This window comes from Ursus maritimus, unplaced genomic scaffold (genome assembly GCF_017311325.1).
Source record: "Ursus maritimus isolate PB19 unplaced genomic scaffold, ASM1731132v1 scaffold_37, whole genome shotgun sequence".
Taxonomy (NCBI): Eukaryota; Metazoa; Chordata; class Mammalia; order Carnivora; family Ursidae; genus Ursus; species Ursus maritimus.
In genome coordinates, this window is record NW_024426341.1 from 1,113,112 (window position 1) to 1,129,724 (window position 16,613).

The 16,613-nt window shown below is 39.6% G+C and overlaps 2 pseudogenes; one reads left to right on the forward strand and one right to left on the reverse strand.

Annotated features, from left to right (window-relative positions):
• Positions 1–5,501: 5,501 nt before the first annotated feature.
• Positions 5,502–6,624, reverse strand: LOC103682417 (annotated as a pseudogene).
• A 5,611-nt stretch (positions 6,625–12,235) lies between these two features.
• On the forward strand, positions 12,236–13,384 carry LOC103682407 (annotated as a pseudogene).
• Positions 13,385–16,613: the final 3,229 nt, after the last annotated feature.

The following is a 16,613-nucleotide window of genomic DNA, read 5'->3' on the forward strand; positions in this document are numbered from 1 at the left end:
GAGAGGATTCTGTGAGATGTATGTCTCAAAAACAGCAGTTGCAAGGTAGTGGCTCCCTCCATTGGTCTGGACTTTCTCTAATTTTTAAAAAAAATAATTTTATTTAAATTCCATTAATTCACATACAGTGTATTATTAGTTTCAGAGGTAGAGTTGAGTGATTCATCAGTTGCATGGAACAGCCAGTACCCATTACATCACATGCCCTCCTTAATGCCCATCACCCAGTTACCCCTTCCCCCCACCCACCTCCCTCCAGCAATCCTCAGTGTTTCCTAGAATTAAGAATCCAGGTCTGGATCTTTCTAGTGAATACAGAACATGCTACAATATACCCCATTCAAAAAATATATTTAAATGCCCTCACTGGACTGCACCTGCCTCTATACCCAATAGTCTATTTTCATATTTCCCTTTACTGCAAATCTCCTTGGAACTGTTACATTTTCCTGGAAGACAGTACCTCCCATTCCTTCTTTAGTCTCATTCAACTAGACTTTTATTCCCACCACTTATTGTCAACAGTAATCCTTGTATCGCTAAGTGCACAGACATTTCTTTGTTTAAAATATTAAATAAATTGACCATAAATGATCTCGTGGCTCTGGCTAAGCTGCTTAAGATTTCAGGTGACCTCAGGTAAAAACTTTCAGCTTCCATTCTCTCTGACCTTTCCTGAAATACCTACTGAGCCCTGAGACTCACCAGGATGTGATCTTTGAGAGGAAGTTCTCTATGTGGAGGTCTGAATTCCTCCCTGGATGGTTGATGATGGAGACCAAAACTCTGTTTCCAGACAGGACAGCAGGAAGGAGTGAAGCATGGGTCCCCCAGCAGACGTAGGAATCCAAACACAAAAACCATGTCTCCTCCAGCTGAAGGTTGAACATGCCCAGGGGCTGTAGCAGAGGGGATATTTACAGCTCCTTATGTTTGCTGTGTCTGTTCGCTATCCTTACTCATTAGACACCTATCCTATTGTTATTCCAACCCCTGAGCACATCTCCCCATGGGAATGTATCTGCACTGAATGGAATTATTTCCTGTAGATTCTCTGTTCCCAAGAGACCAGGTTAGAATCCAGGTACATCCAATGTTTATTACTCCTCCCCAAACTTGCCTGCCTTCCAGAGCTCCAAGAATTGAAACTTTCTGCAGACTTGAGTGAATGTTTTTTTCCAAATCTAAGACTGAGGAAACCTGTCTTGACCATGCCCCTTGGGTCTCCAAAATATTGACTTGTGGTGGGAGCACAACTCCTGATAGTTCAAGAAAATTGCTCTTCCTTCTCCAATAAGCAAATGTGTGTTCCTTTGCTATAAAAACACAGGTACAACAATCCTTTGGTTCATAAGTCTTTTGACAAATCAATTAGGGCTTTTGTGTTTTTAATTGAAGTTGAAAGTTGACATTTAGTCCTTGACTTTTAAACCATTTGCTAATTATAAGAGATGTATTTAGACCTTTTAATGCACCATGGGCTGAGCTTAGAATCTTATATGAATTGTCTCACTTTGAACTTTTGTGCAAAAGCTATTCTATGAGGACCGTAAAATTACGAGCCTCAATACACATTTGTAGAGATCTGACTTGGAAGGGTTTAGTGATAAACCTGGAATTATGACTTGGATCCTTACGAACTGATGTGTGTTGGTTAGAATGCAACAAGATAGGCCAGTGGTTCTCAGCCAGGGATGATTTTTTCCTCCAGAGGACGCTTGAAAATATCTGGAGAAATTTTTGACTGTCATAGCTTGGTTCATGCTACTACTAACTTGGCTTGTCTAGGGTGGCCCGAAGATTCTGCAATTGTAACTGGTACCCAGTCATTGATGCTGCCCGTCTTGGTCTGTACTCATGTTTATGTGTTAAGGCTGTGATCCAGTGATCAGAGTCAGGTCTGTTCTTCTTCTCCCAGAGTTTCCCCACCCACCTCATATTTGACCTTAGGTGGTTAAACTAGTCTACTGGTGTCTCTTTTCCCTCAGGAAAGGAAATGAACCTACCAATCCTTTGTTCCCTTGTCTCTAAACTGGAGAAATTCCATCTAACATTTCAGTCTGAGAACTTAGTAATATTTTAGAGCTCACAGGAAATTCCATGGAACAGAGCAGGTGCTCCATCCACAGGAACTATTGTGACCATCTAAGTTCCACATTTTCCTAAGCTCGTTATGACACCAAGATCTCTTGGGACAGGAAGTGAGTCCAGGATTCCTCAGCCTCTTGGACAATTTTATGGGTGGGTTGGGAATGAAGCGGGTGTCACTGGCAGCATCCTGCATACCTGGGGAAGCCAAGCACTTACTTGCACACTCATATTCATCCACAGAAGTCCCTGACCAAAAAGATCTCCTGTGGCTCTGAGTGTGCAGTGTTGGGATAGAGGGTACATGGATAAAGTGTAATTGTTCCTCTTACTCTTTTCAGTGTGTTCAATGCTGACTGTATTATGCTCCAATTTCAGGCTTGAGTTTCTTCGTCAGATCCCTGGACTTCCACAAAGGTGCTCTCACCCATGAGTTATTGTCAAAAGTGTTGCTTTTTGGGGAAAAGGTGTGAGAAAACACCTATTTCATCATTTTGGGGATGTATTTTTTTATTCATTAGGAAAATACATGTTTTCCTAGAAGTTCCACTAACAGATTTCAGCTCTCATACATTTGGGCAAATTTGTGTTATATGGTATGTTAGGTAGAATGATTGCCTTCCCAAAATGCCTATATCCCAATCCTCGTAACCTGTGAAGATGTTAAGTTACAGGAGAAAAAGAATTAGTTATCGAAGTAATTAGGTTTGCTAATCAACTGACCTTAAAATAGAGTTTACCTGGGGTTATCCATACGAAGCCAGTGTACTTACAAGGGTCCATGAATGGAAAACGGAGGCAGCAATAAGAGTCTGAGAGATGAGACATGAGAAAGACTCAGCCAGCCACTTCAGGCATTGAAGATGGAGGGTAGGTTCACGGGACAGGGATGAGGGATGCTGGCAGTCTCTAGATGCTGGGGAAGGGAAGAAAGTGGGTTACTCCTTAGAGACTCTACCAAGGGATGCAGCCCTGCAGACAAATTGACTTTTATTCCAGGGAGACCTGTTTTGGACTTCTGATCTCCAGAACTGTAAGGTAGTTATCTTTGTGCTCTTTTTAAGCCCCTAAGTCTGCAGTCACTGGTTACCACAGCAACAGGAAGCCAAGGCACACGATCACACCTATACTGATGTTTTAATCTGAGTATATTGTCACCCCTCTCAAATCAGTGTCCTGCCCCTAGGAAAAATGGAGAATCAATATTGAAAATGTGACCTACCCTCTGTTCATAATTAAAATATATAATAAACCTCTGTTTATCAAAACATTGTGAAATCAGTTTGAGCCTAAATTGTTGTCAAGATGGGTGAATGAAGAAAATACAAATCCTATAAAATAAAAAGCTGTTATATTATAAAAGTAGAATCAAAACCAACAAGGAAAGCAAGACTTTGAAATAAATGGTATTTGGACAATTCGTTCTTAGTTAGAAGTAAAATTTCTATCTTAATGCCAACCACTTATTGTCATAAACTGAGTGAATTTGTAGAAAAATAAAATGACAAAAATGAACTTGTAGAAAAAATAGAAAATAGCAGACTTCTAGAAGAAAGATTAGAGTAATCCTCTGAGCATAAACCAGATTGAAGTAAAAGAACTGAAAACAATAACTGATGGATTCCAGCTCGTGAAAACCTATAGGTCCAAAAACAAAGAAAATTTAAAAACAAGTGTAAAACTAGGGAAAATATATCGAACACATTGGATATTACCAAGTATGAAGTGTAGTCATGTACAAAGTTTTTTTAAACCAATTAGAATTAACATACCTAGAGTGAGAAATGATCCAATGATGCAAACCAGAAATATAGGAAGAATACATATGAAGAAATATATATAAATGTGAAAATGTGCTCACCTTTGTAACACTCAAATAAAGTGAAATTATAACAATAAGGAAATCTTTTTTTAATTGTAATAATTTGTTATATTATGTTAGTCACCATACAGTACATCCCTAGTTTTTGACGTACAGTTCCATGATTCATTAGTTGCGTATAATACCCAGTGCACCATGCAATACATGCCCTCCTTAATACCCATCACCAGCTTATCCCATTCCCCCACCCCCTCCCCTCTGAAGCCCTCAGTTTGTTTCCCAGAGTCCATAGTCTCTCATGCTTCATTCCCCCTTCTGTTTACCCCCCCTTTCTTCTTCCCTTTCTTCTCCTACCGATCTTCCTACTTCTTATGTTCCATAAATGAGTGAAACCATATGATAACAATAAGGAAATCTTAATAAATCTCAGTGTAGGGTTTGATTTATTTCTAAGGCTGCAACCCTCAAAGACACAACATTTCTTAGTTCTGGAGCTGACTTCTAGAAGTGTGCATTTATGCATTAGGGGTTAAACTGTTACTATAATAAAATTTAGCTGGAGGCAACATAACCTGATGCCTGAGAGACCATCTGAATCAGGAAGCCCTCCACAGACCTCAGAAGGGGTGAGCTTTTTCATCACAGCTGTGACCTTGAGTGAATCAGCTAGATTCCAAAATCTCCTCCTCCTCCGTAATAAATGGGGAATGATACTAATCACATAAGCGTTACTAGAAAACTACATGAGAGAATGTGTATAAACACTTAAACAGCACTGGCACAGTGTTATTACTATTTTTTGTTATCAAGAACCATATCAATAATCAAATTTCTTGAGGCACCTGGTGGCTCAGTCGGTTGACCTGGTGACTCTTGATCTCAGCTCAGGTCCTGATCTCAGGGTCTTGAGTTCAAGCCCTGCCTGAGGCTCCACACTGGGCGCAGAGACTGCTAAAAACAAACAAAACACCAACTTTCTTTTCTGGCTCAAAAGCTTTCATTAAATCAATACATTTTATTTTCTGGTCCTGACTCTATTTAAACACCTGCCCAACTACTTTTCACTCAACAAATATTCACTGAGCACAAACTCCATCCCAAGAACTGTACTAGGCACTGCAGTTTCAAAGATATGGAAGAGAAAGTTCTGAAATTCAAGGAGTCTATATTGTGGATGAGCAGAGAAATTTAGTAAAGCTGGTGTGACTGGAAAGAAATTAAATCAGATCAGGAACAAAAAGGGAGAGGCAAATCTTTGAGTTGATTTTATTCATGTGATATAATAGAAAAACTCTGTAAAATGAGTTTTCACGACATCTCCAAAATAGGGATACATCCATCACTCTGAGGATAGATATTAACTACATGAGATTTGACTTATTATTTTTTTGAGAAATCCAAACCATTATCAAAGATTACTGAGACATAACAGGTTGTATTCACACCAAGTGAAAATGACTGGTTATAAAGTGAAAAGGGGAACCCAGGTTATAACCTGAAGAAAAACAGAGAAGAGAAGGAAGACCCAAGGAAAGAACTGCTTTAACATGTGTACACCTGGGGAAAAAATAAAAATAGTGGATGGAGGAAGTCAGGATCTCTGGGCCTCCATATTGTGTGCCCAGCTACTCAGGAGAGTCCGGTGATGGTCCTGACGCTGAGAGGCACCCCCCCTGCCGAGGAGCCTACTCTGGGCCCCCTTCATGTCCCTGTTCCTCAAGCCATAGATGAAGGGGTTCAGCATGGGGGTGACAATGGTGTACATCATCGAGGCCACTAGACTCGTCCTGGAGGACGAAGTTGTTGTAGAACTGAGGTTGACCCCAAGGCCTGTGCCATAGAACAAGGAGACTACCAAGAGGTGAGAACTAGACTTGGAAAAAGCTTTGTACTTCCCCGCAGCTGAGGAAATGCTGGGTATGGAGGAAACAATTTGATAGTAAGACAACAGTATTGCATGGAGAGGAATCACGGCCAGAAGGCCAGGTGCAGACTACACCACTATGTTACTGACGAGGGTGTCAGAACAGGCGAGCTTCAGGACTTCAGGAAGATCACAAAAAAGTGTGGGATTTCCATGTTTGTGCAGAAGGACAGCCTCAAAATCATCAAGGTCTTGAGCAGGAAGCCCATGACACTGATGCACCAGGACTCCAAGGCCAGCAGCCCACAGAGCTGGGGGTTCATGATGACTGAGTAGTGCAGGGGGTGACAGATAGCCACAAAGCAGTCATAGGCCATCACAGTCAGGAGTACATTGTCCAAGAATCCAAACACAGATGCAAAAAATGTCTGGCTGAGGCATCCTGCATATATTATGCCTTTGCTCTGAGTCTGGATGTTCAGAGCATCTTGGGGTCGGTGATGGAGGTGAAACAGATGTCAGCAGAGGACAGGTTGGAGAGGAAGAAGTACATGGGGGTGTGGAGGTGGGAGTCTGAGCAGATGGCCAGGATGATGAGCACGTTCCCAGTGAACGTAACCAACTATATGCACAGAAACAGCCCAAAGAGCATGAACTGAGTCTCCGACTTTGCTGAAAACCCCAGGAGGAGAAATTCTGAGGCGTGTGTTTGATTTCCTGATTCCATGTGGATGTAAAGTCTAGCAGGAGAGGAAAAAAAAATCTGAGAGCTCAGCACACATTTCATGAATCGACATGGATGGAACTGGAGGGGATTATGCTAAGTGAAATAAGTCAAGCAGAGAAACAATTATCATATGGCTTCACTCATATGTGGAACATCAGAAATAACACAGAGGACCTTAGGGGAAAGAAGGGAGAACTGAAAGGGGGTGGAATTCGAGGGGGAGACTAACCATGAGAGACTATGGACTCGAGAAACAATCTGAGAGTTTCAGAGGGGAGGGGAAGAGGATAGGTTAGCCAGGTGATGGGTATTAAGGAGGGCACGTGTTATAACGAGCAGTGGATGTTATATGCAAATAATGAATTGTTGAACACTACATCGAAAACTAATGATGCACTGTATGGTAAGTAACATAACATAATAAAAAAATTAAATAAAAAAGGCTAACACACACACACACACACACACACACACACACACACACACACACACCTCATTGCCAGGACTAATGTTAGGGAGCTTTTCCCCCTATGGTTTCTTCTAGGAGTTATATGGCTTAATGTCTTACATTTAAGTCTTTACTCCATTTCTGAGTTAATTTTTGTGAGTGATGTAAGATTATGTTCTGACTTCATTCTTTTGCACGTGAATATTACTTTCCAACAACATTTATTGAGGAGAGTATCTTAAAAAAAAAAAAAAGAATCAGAGAGAATGGAACCTGAGAAAATTTCCTGAGATCACCTGAAAGTAGATAGACTCATTACAATTAATTTATGTAATGTGTTCAAAAGAGAAGTGTCCACTGGACTCAGCAATACAGGCATCATTGTTGACAATAAGTCCAGTTGGATGAGACGGGGGAAGGAAATGGGGGACATAAAGAGGTTCCAGTGAAATTACAACATGCCCAAGGAGTTTGCAGCTAAGGGGTAAGGAAAACAGAGTATTTGGCTTGGAGTTGTTTTTGGTGAACTGTTTAAGATGTGGTCCTTTTAAGCGTGTTCTGTATTTATAGAAAGACCCAGACCCATGCAGGTAGCTATTCCCCTGCAACAGCAGTTGTTGAGACATACAATTCTCAGCATCTTCTCTCACAGTGAGTATTCAAATAAAAAATTGTGTTTCATATGCAAAACGGGGTATGCTAACTAGCTTTACATTGTAATAGTTCATTGCCAAGAGCTGTGGAAAGGATGGAGACATCTGTGAGGTAGAAGGAAAAACTCAGCCACATCTCTTTCCAGGTGATCATTACTCACTTGCCCACATGAAGGAACTGTATTGTAGGATTGTTACATACACTGAAGAACACCGTCTGCCCCCCTAGGAGGATGGGTGCTGTTATCCCCTTCATTTGATTAAGGAAATTCATATTTGGGTTGGATTGGTTGTCTCTCCCAAGTTCAAGCTGCTCATACGTGGTAGATCTGACATTCAAAACCTGGTTGTCTGATTCCAAAAGTTTTGCATTGAAAATCGTTTGGAAAATCTCTTACTATTTCATCTTTAAAAATCCCCCTTTATTGTCAAACATTGTATATATTCTGTTGTAAATTGCAGATTTATTCCCTTTGCACATTTTTTTCTAGAGGGGTATCAAATAATAAAATGTCCTGACACCTTAAAAATAGGACTCCCTTCTAGTTTGGATATATTGTGTTTTTTTCCAGCTTTGCCAATTATTCTGGGCATCAGGGGATGTGGACTGGGACTGGAATGCTGCCAGAACCAGGGAAGATTTCTGCTCATCACAGTCTCTCAGGGACCCGCTGAGCTTATTAGATCTCTTTTCCCCTTGTGTCCATTCCTTTCCTTTCTTTGTTTTTAGAACTGCTTTCTTATGTTGCTTTAAATACAGGACACACGATGATCATATTAAAATGGAGCCCATGTTTCCATGTTCTTGGGAAGCTTACTAACCAGAATTTAAGTACTATTTACACATTCCTCAGGGTAAAGGTAATCTGATGTGGACAGCTTCCCTTCCACCATTTCTTTCAATGTTATTGTGGCTGGAGTGAGAAAAGCGTGTTAGTAACATAGTGCCAGGAGGCCGGAGTGCACTGTGTGTGTGTGTGTGTGTGTGTGTGTGTGTGTGTGTGTGTGTACATGTGTGTTGTGGGGCGTGAGCAGTCCTCAGGGCAATGGTACCCAAGTTCATATACTCCAATATGTCACTCATATTTTTTTATTTTATAATAATTTTTTTTATTATGTTAGTCACCATACAGTACATCCTTAGTTTTTGATGTAATGTTCCTTGATTCATTATTATATGTGACTCTTAAATGCTAGAATGTTCACCAACAGATGGAAATAAGGAAGGGATCCATCTCTCTTTTTTTTTTTTTTTTTTTTAGGAGGGGTGAAATTCTTTTTCCCAAACACAAATAATAAGATGCAAAGAACACCACTTGAAGGAAGGACTCCCTGTGTCTAGAAGTCCCATCAGTGGCTGGAAAGCCCCTCGGTCCTCAACATTCTCTGCCACCACCTCTCCTCTCTCCCTCTTGCTCATTCCCTCACCGCACTGACTGCATGTTGAGATCTGCAGATCTGCAATAAGTGCCTTCTGCAGGGCCTTTGCTCTTCTTTCCCTGCAGGGCACACACCTCCCCCAGATATCCTCCTGCCTCCTGCTCAATCTTTTGTTAAAACTTCTGTTAAAATGTCACCTTCTTTGCAGGTCTTCCTGAACTCCTATTAAAACTTAGCACCTTCCCCATCCACTCCTTTATATATGATTTTTTTTTTATTCCTGCATGGCACCTGTTGCTATCTGACATGATATATGACTTTTATTTTTTATATATATTCTTTCCCCATCACTGGGTTCTATGGACTGTTTTTTTCTCCAAGTTTTTATTTAAATTCCAGTTAGTTAACATACAGTGAAATATTATTTTCAGGGGTAGAACTTAGTGATTCAACACTTCTGTACAACACCAGGTGCTCGTCACCACAAGTGCCCTCCTTCATCCCCATCATTTTCACCCTTCCCCCCACCTGCCTCCCTCCAGCAACCCTCAGTTTCTTCTCTATAGTAGAGTCTGTTTCTTGCTTTGCCTCTCTTTTTCTCACACTATGTTCTTTGTTTTGTTTCTTAAATTCCACACATGAGTGAAATCATATGGTCTTTGTCTTTCTGTGACTGACTTATTTCACTTAGCGTAACACAGTTTGGCATCATCCACATCGTTGGCAAGATTTCATTCCTTTTTGTCACTTAGTAATATTCCATTATGTTTTATTAATTATGTTAATTATATATTAACTATGTTAATAATATATTAATTAATTATATATTATATTATATTAATTATACCATCTGTGTGTGTATGTGTGAGATATATATATCAAGAAAATGTGATATATAAATGAGATATATATATATCAAGAAAATGTGATATATATAAATGAGATATATATATCAAGAAAATGTGATATATATCACATTTTCTTGATATATATATCTCACACATACACACACAGATGGTATAATTAATATAATATAAAATATAATATATTATATTATATATTATATTATATATAATTAATATATAATTAACATAATATATCTCATTTATATATATATATCACATTTTCTTGATCCATTCGTCACTTGATGGACATTTAGCATTTCTCCATAGTTTGGCTATTACAGATATTGCTGCTATAAACTTTGGGGTGTATGTATTCCCTTTGAATTAATATTTTTGTATCCTTGGGTAAGTACATAGTAGTATAATCTGTGGAATGGGAGAAGATATTCACAAATGACATATCTGATAGAGAGTTAGTATCCAAAATTTATAAAGAATTTATCAAACTCAACATCCAAAAAATAAATAATCCAGTTAAGAAATGGGCAGAAGACATGAAGCGATACTTTTTCAAAGAAGACATACAGATGGCCAACAGTTGCATGAAAAGATGCTCAACATCACTCATCCTCAGGGAAATACAAATAAAAACTAAGTGAGATATCACCTCACAGCAGTCAGAATGGCTAAAATTAACAACACAGGAAACAACAGGTGTTGTCAAGGATGCAGAGATAGGGGAACCCTCATGGAGTGTTGGTGGGAATGCAAACTGGTGCAGGCACTCTGGAAAACAGTATGGTGGTTCCTGAAAAAGTTAAAAAATAGAGCTACCCTATGATCCATTGCACTCTTAGGTATTTACCCAAAGGATGTATGCAGTTTTCTATCTCAGCACCCTATGCTCTTTGTCTAGAAGATGACGTGCTGGACATTATTCCTCACATGCAGGAAAACATTTCTCATTAAAACTATAATACACGCCCTCTTAGGGAAAAGGCTGAATGCACAGGAATTCCTACAGGGATGTCAAGTAACATCACTTAAATGGGATCAGAACTATACAAAAAATAAATAGCTTTTTCTTGATTGCAAAATACAAATGGTAGCATGTCACTCTGTTAATAATGCCCATTTGCTACAAATCAAAACTACAATGAGGTATCACCTCAATTTGTCCGAATGGCTAAAATCAACAAGACAAGAAACAACAGATGTTGGTGAGGCTGTGCAGAAAGAGGAACCGTCTTGCCCTGTTGGTGGGAATGCGAACTGGTGGGGGTGCTCTGGAAAACAGTAGGGAGGTTCCTCAAAGAGTTAAAAACAGAATGATCCTACAATCCAGCAATTGCTTTGCTGTGTATTTACGCAGAGAACACAAAATACTAATTCAAAGGGACACATCACTCCAAGGTATATAGAAGCAGCAGCTACAACAGCCAAATTGTGCAAACAACCCAAGTGTCCGTAGACTGATTAATGGATAAAGAAGTTGTGTGTGTGTGTGTGTGTGTGTGTGTGTGTGTATCATTCAGCCATCAAATGAAATGTTGCCATTTGCAACAACATGGATGGAGCTAAAGAGTATTGTGCTAAAAGAAATAAGTTGGTTAGAGAAAGACAAACCCATATGATTTCACACATGTGTGGAAATTAAGAAAAATATCATTAAAAACACAAAATAAAAAAATTATTTAATTAAAAAAAAAACAAATCAAAAGAACCTGGGAGGGAGGAAGAGAGGGAGAGACAACCGAAGAACAGAAATTCAATTACACAGAAGAAATTAACAGTTGCCAGAAGGGAGGTGAGTGAGGTGATGGGTGAGACAGGTGATGGGGATGAAGGAGTGCACTTGCCATGATGAGAACTGGACACTGGATGGAAGTGTTGAATCACTATATTGTCACCAGAAACTAATATTACTATAGGGAAAACTGAAGGGGAAGAAATCAGTGAGAGAGACAAACCATGAGAGATTGAACTCTGAGAAACAAACTGAGGGTTTCAGAGGAGAGGAGGGTGGGGTAGCAGGGTGATGGGTATTAGGAGGGCACGTGTTGTGATGAGCACTGGGTGTTATATGCAGTCAATGGAAAACTGAACACTACATCAAAAACTAATGATGTACTCGATGTTGGCTAACTGAACATAATAAAAAATAAAAAATAGTGATGGGTATTAAGGAGGGCACATATTGCATGGTGCACTGGGTGTTATATGCAAGTAATGAATCATGGAACTTTACATCAAAAACTAGGGATGTACTGTATGGTGACTAACAATATAATAAAAAAATAAAAATAATAAAAATAAAAAATGGTTTTTAAATAAAAACTTTAAAAAGTGAAAAAAAGTATAGAGTAAATAAATGATAAATAATTAAATAAAGTCCATTTGCTTGAATATTTATCATTTTTTTTTCTTTCCTAGTGGTTATCTCCACCACATGGTACTACATAATGATACACAAATTTCAGAGTTTCTTCTTCTCAGATTTTCAGAGGATCCAGAAGTGCAGCCCCTCCTGTTTGGGCTTTTCCTCTCCATGTACCTGGTCACTGTGTGTGGAAACCTGCTCATCATTGTGGCCGTGAGCTCTGACTCCCACCTCCACACCCCCATGTACTTCTTCCTGGCCAACCTGTCCTTTGCAGACATCTGTTTCACCTCCACCACCGTCCCCAAGATGCTGTGGAACATCCAGAATCAGAGCAAAGTCATCACTTTTGAAGGCTGCCTCAGCCAGATGTATTTTTTCCTACTGTGTGCAGAGTTAGATGACTTTCTCCTGTCCGCAATGGCCTATGACCGCTTCATGGCCATCTGTCACCCCCTGCACTACACGGTCATCATGAACCCCCGGCTCTGTGGACTGCTGGTTCTGGTGTCCTGGGTCATCAGTGCTCTCAATTCTTTGTTACAGAGCTTAATGCTGTTGCGGCTGTCCTTCTGTACAGGCATGGAAATCCCCCATTTTTTTGTGACCTCAATCAGGTAGTTGGGCACGCCTGTTCCGACACCTTTGTTAATGACATGGTGATGTATTTTGCAACTGTGCTGTTGGGTGGTGCTCCCCTGGCTGGAGTCCTTTACTCTTACTCTAAGATTATTTCCTCCATATATAAGATCTCCTCAGCTCAGGGCAAGTACAAAGCATTTTCCACCTGTGCATCTCACCTCTCGGTTGTCTCCTTATTTTATTGTACAGGCCTAGGAGTGTACCTTAGCTCTGCTGCTACCCAGAGCTCCCATGCAAGTGCAGTGGCCTCGGTGATGTACACGGTGGTCACCCCCATGCTGAACCCCTTCATCTACAGCCTGAGGAACAGAAACATAAAGAGGGCTCTGAAAGGAATCATTGGGGATCCAGTGATGTGAGGGCCCATTGTCCTGAGGCCTAAGAAGTGTCCATGTTTGAAGGGCTCACAACCTCAGAGCCGGGAACTGTTATTCTTTGATCATATTATGGAAATAGAATCTGCTCCTCTGTTTATTTCCTGGAATTTCCATTTGTTTGAATTTAATTTCTTCATAAATTTAAGTAACTCACTTCTTTGAGCTTTTGCTCTGTCTCATATATAGTTTTCCCCTTTGTCCATTTCCCACTTTTCCGAAGTTTTCCCTAGCATTGATCAAATATATTTGGAAAGTCCCATTTATGTCATGGGGTACCATGGATTTCTTAAGAATACTTTCTACTCAAACAGCACATATCATCCCAAGTAATTTTTCTCTTGTTTTACTAAAAGAATAGCCATGAGTCATATTATTCATATAGAAAAACCACTTTTGGTAACCAAAGCCATTTATGTAATTCTACAATGAAGGAAAGCATGAGACCCCAATCATTCACTTTGTGTCCATCAGTACTTTGTAGATCTCTGCCTTCGTTGCTCATCCTGATGATGCAGACTAACTTACAGTTTGTCCTATAGGGAGTCACTGAGCTTCATTCTCCTTATTATGATCATGTCCCCCTATGCAGCTGTGTCCACTGTACCCACCACACTGATCAGAAAAGTGATTGCCAAGTACACTTGCCAAGTGGAGTCTGCGGAGATACATGTATTAGAATAAATAAACTAACTTCATATGGCCGCTGAGCCAGGGAAGATTGTAAATATGATGATGAAAAATTGAAAGTATACTTTGTATTACTGAGAAAAATATTTCATTTTACGTTGTCCAGCTACTCATTGAAGTATAGTTTGGTATCCCTGTACAAGAGTTGGTTTTGTTTTCCCAGTGGGATGAAGAATTGGTTGGCATGTTTATGGTGTTCATATTGATTCATAATCACTTTCTGCTGCATAGACATAGGACTCTTTCCTCTACTCTAAATGAAATACCTCCTCTTTTCTAAATTTTGTCATAACCATGAAATGGGCAATGATCGAACAACATTGTTATCATCCATCATATGCCATCCATATATATTCTCAAGATCAGAGGATGCCTCATTAGAGAGATTGAAATCCTGTTCAGTTCTGTGATTCAGGTCACATCTTTTGTGCAAAGAGGCATGTCCTTCCAATCTCTCTTGGTTACCTGGAAGGAACCCTAACTAAGACTCTCTATTACAGTCATCTCAGAAATGGATGTGTAGAAGCATTTTGTGGAGTCCAAAGGAAACATTCAAGGTTAGGAGTGTGACTATGTATGTGTGTGTGTACATCTGTACGCATCTTTTTCTCAAATAAACACATTCATACATGTTTATGTAGACACATAGAGACTTATTTATTTATTTATTTATTTATTTATTTATTTTTATTTTTTTGATGTAATGTTCGATGATTCATTAGTTGCGTATAACACCCAGTGCACCATGCAATACGTGCCCTCCTTACTACCCACCACCGGTCTGTCTCATTCCCCCACCCCCCCCGAGACTGTGGACTCTGAGAAACAAACTGAGGGAGACTTATTTAAATACCATCTATTGTGTTGAAAGAAAACTTGAATGTTGGATGGGATACAAATGAAAAGAACAAACATTTGAATCAACATAAAATGGAAAGAAGGTAAAATTTTGACACAAAGATTTCCTTAATTTTAATAAGGAGTTGTTTTTCATCCCAAATTTTCAAAAACCTAGGGTCAAAACCACATTTACATTTATGCAGAGGGAAATGAGGCAGAATATCTCCAAACTAAAACTAATATTCTCCTTTGAGTTAAGGTGGGATTTCAATACTAAATGCCTTTACCCAAGGGAAGTTCACTAAATGAGATGAAGGGCTCAAACTCCATTCTTACAAACAATAATTTTCTGAACAAATGTCTGTACCCAATTCCTACTCTTTCTTTTTTTCCCCTTTTTTATTATTTTTTATTATTTTCAATTAGCCAACACACAGTACATCATTAGTTTTTGATGTACAGTTCAACAATTCATTAGTTGCATATAACACCCAGTGCTCACCACAACACCTGCCCTCCTTAATAACTATCACCCGGTTACTTTATCCCCACACCCTTCCCTCTGGAACCCTCAGTTTGTTTCCCAGAGTCCAGAGTCTCTCATGGTTTGTCTTCCTCTCTGATTTTTTCCTATTCCATTTTCGCTCCCTTCCCCTATGGTCCTCTGCTCTATTCCTTACGTTCCATATATGAGTGAGACCATGTGATAATTGTCTTTCTCTGCTTGACTTATTTCATTTATCATAATCCCCTCCAGTTCCATCCATGTTGATTCCTATTCCTGCTGTAACAAACGACCACATGAGTGGCTTAAAACAAAGATTTATGCTAAGTTTCTAGAAGGGCAGAAGCTTGAAATGGGTCCTTTTGGGCTAAAATTAAGAGATCCACAGGGCTTTGATTCTTCTGGACACTCCAGAGGAGAATTCACTCCCTTTCCTATTTCAATTCTCAGTGGTTACCTGACTTTCTTGACTCATGGTGTTTCTTTCATCTTCATGTCCACATCATGGAGTCTGGAAGTGTTTCTCAGATTCCAATTCTTTTCCTCCCTCTTCCATATTTAGAAGACTGTTGTGGTTACACTAGTCCTATGTGGATAATCCGGGATCATCAAGATCAGGGATTAGCAGCCTTATTCCATCTACCCTCTGCATTCTCCTTGCTAGGTAAAAAAGAAAACATTTTCAAAAGTTCTTTGGATTAGGATGTGGACATCTTTAGGAAGCACTTGTTCTGTCTACTACAAAATCTTCTTGAAATATAAATTACTTTATGTCACTCAAGAGTCCTTATATATAAGACTTGAGCAGAGAATTTATCAAAACCTATAGAGTTATGTGGAAACCTCTTCTTTCAAAATTACACACACAGAAGATTCCTGATGGAGAAGACCTAAAACTACCTACACGTGACTCTAACACAGGAACACAGTCTTTTTCTCAAACTCTTGCCCACAGACCAAGAACTGCACATCAACGCCACCTGGGAGCCTGTTAGAAACGCAGAGTCCCTGGGCCCACAGGAGACCTAATGACTCAGAATTTGTATTTTAACTACAATCTTTGGTGAAGAAGTGCTGGTCTAGAATCATATTTCTCACCTTCTCTCTGTAGATACATGGGGCTGAATAAATATTTGTGTTAGGTGCTGTCTCAGGGATTATAAGTGTTCAGCAGCATCCCTCCAGCCATGGCCAAATATCCCCAGGGGCAAGATCATGTCTGGCTAAGAATCACTGTGACAGAGTTTGAGAACAGGATGCATCACGACAGAATTCCAATCAAGCTTTCATCCGATGCTACATATATAAATGCACTATTGTGATTTATACTAAAAACATACATTTGGTCTTCATCC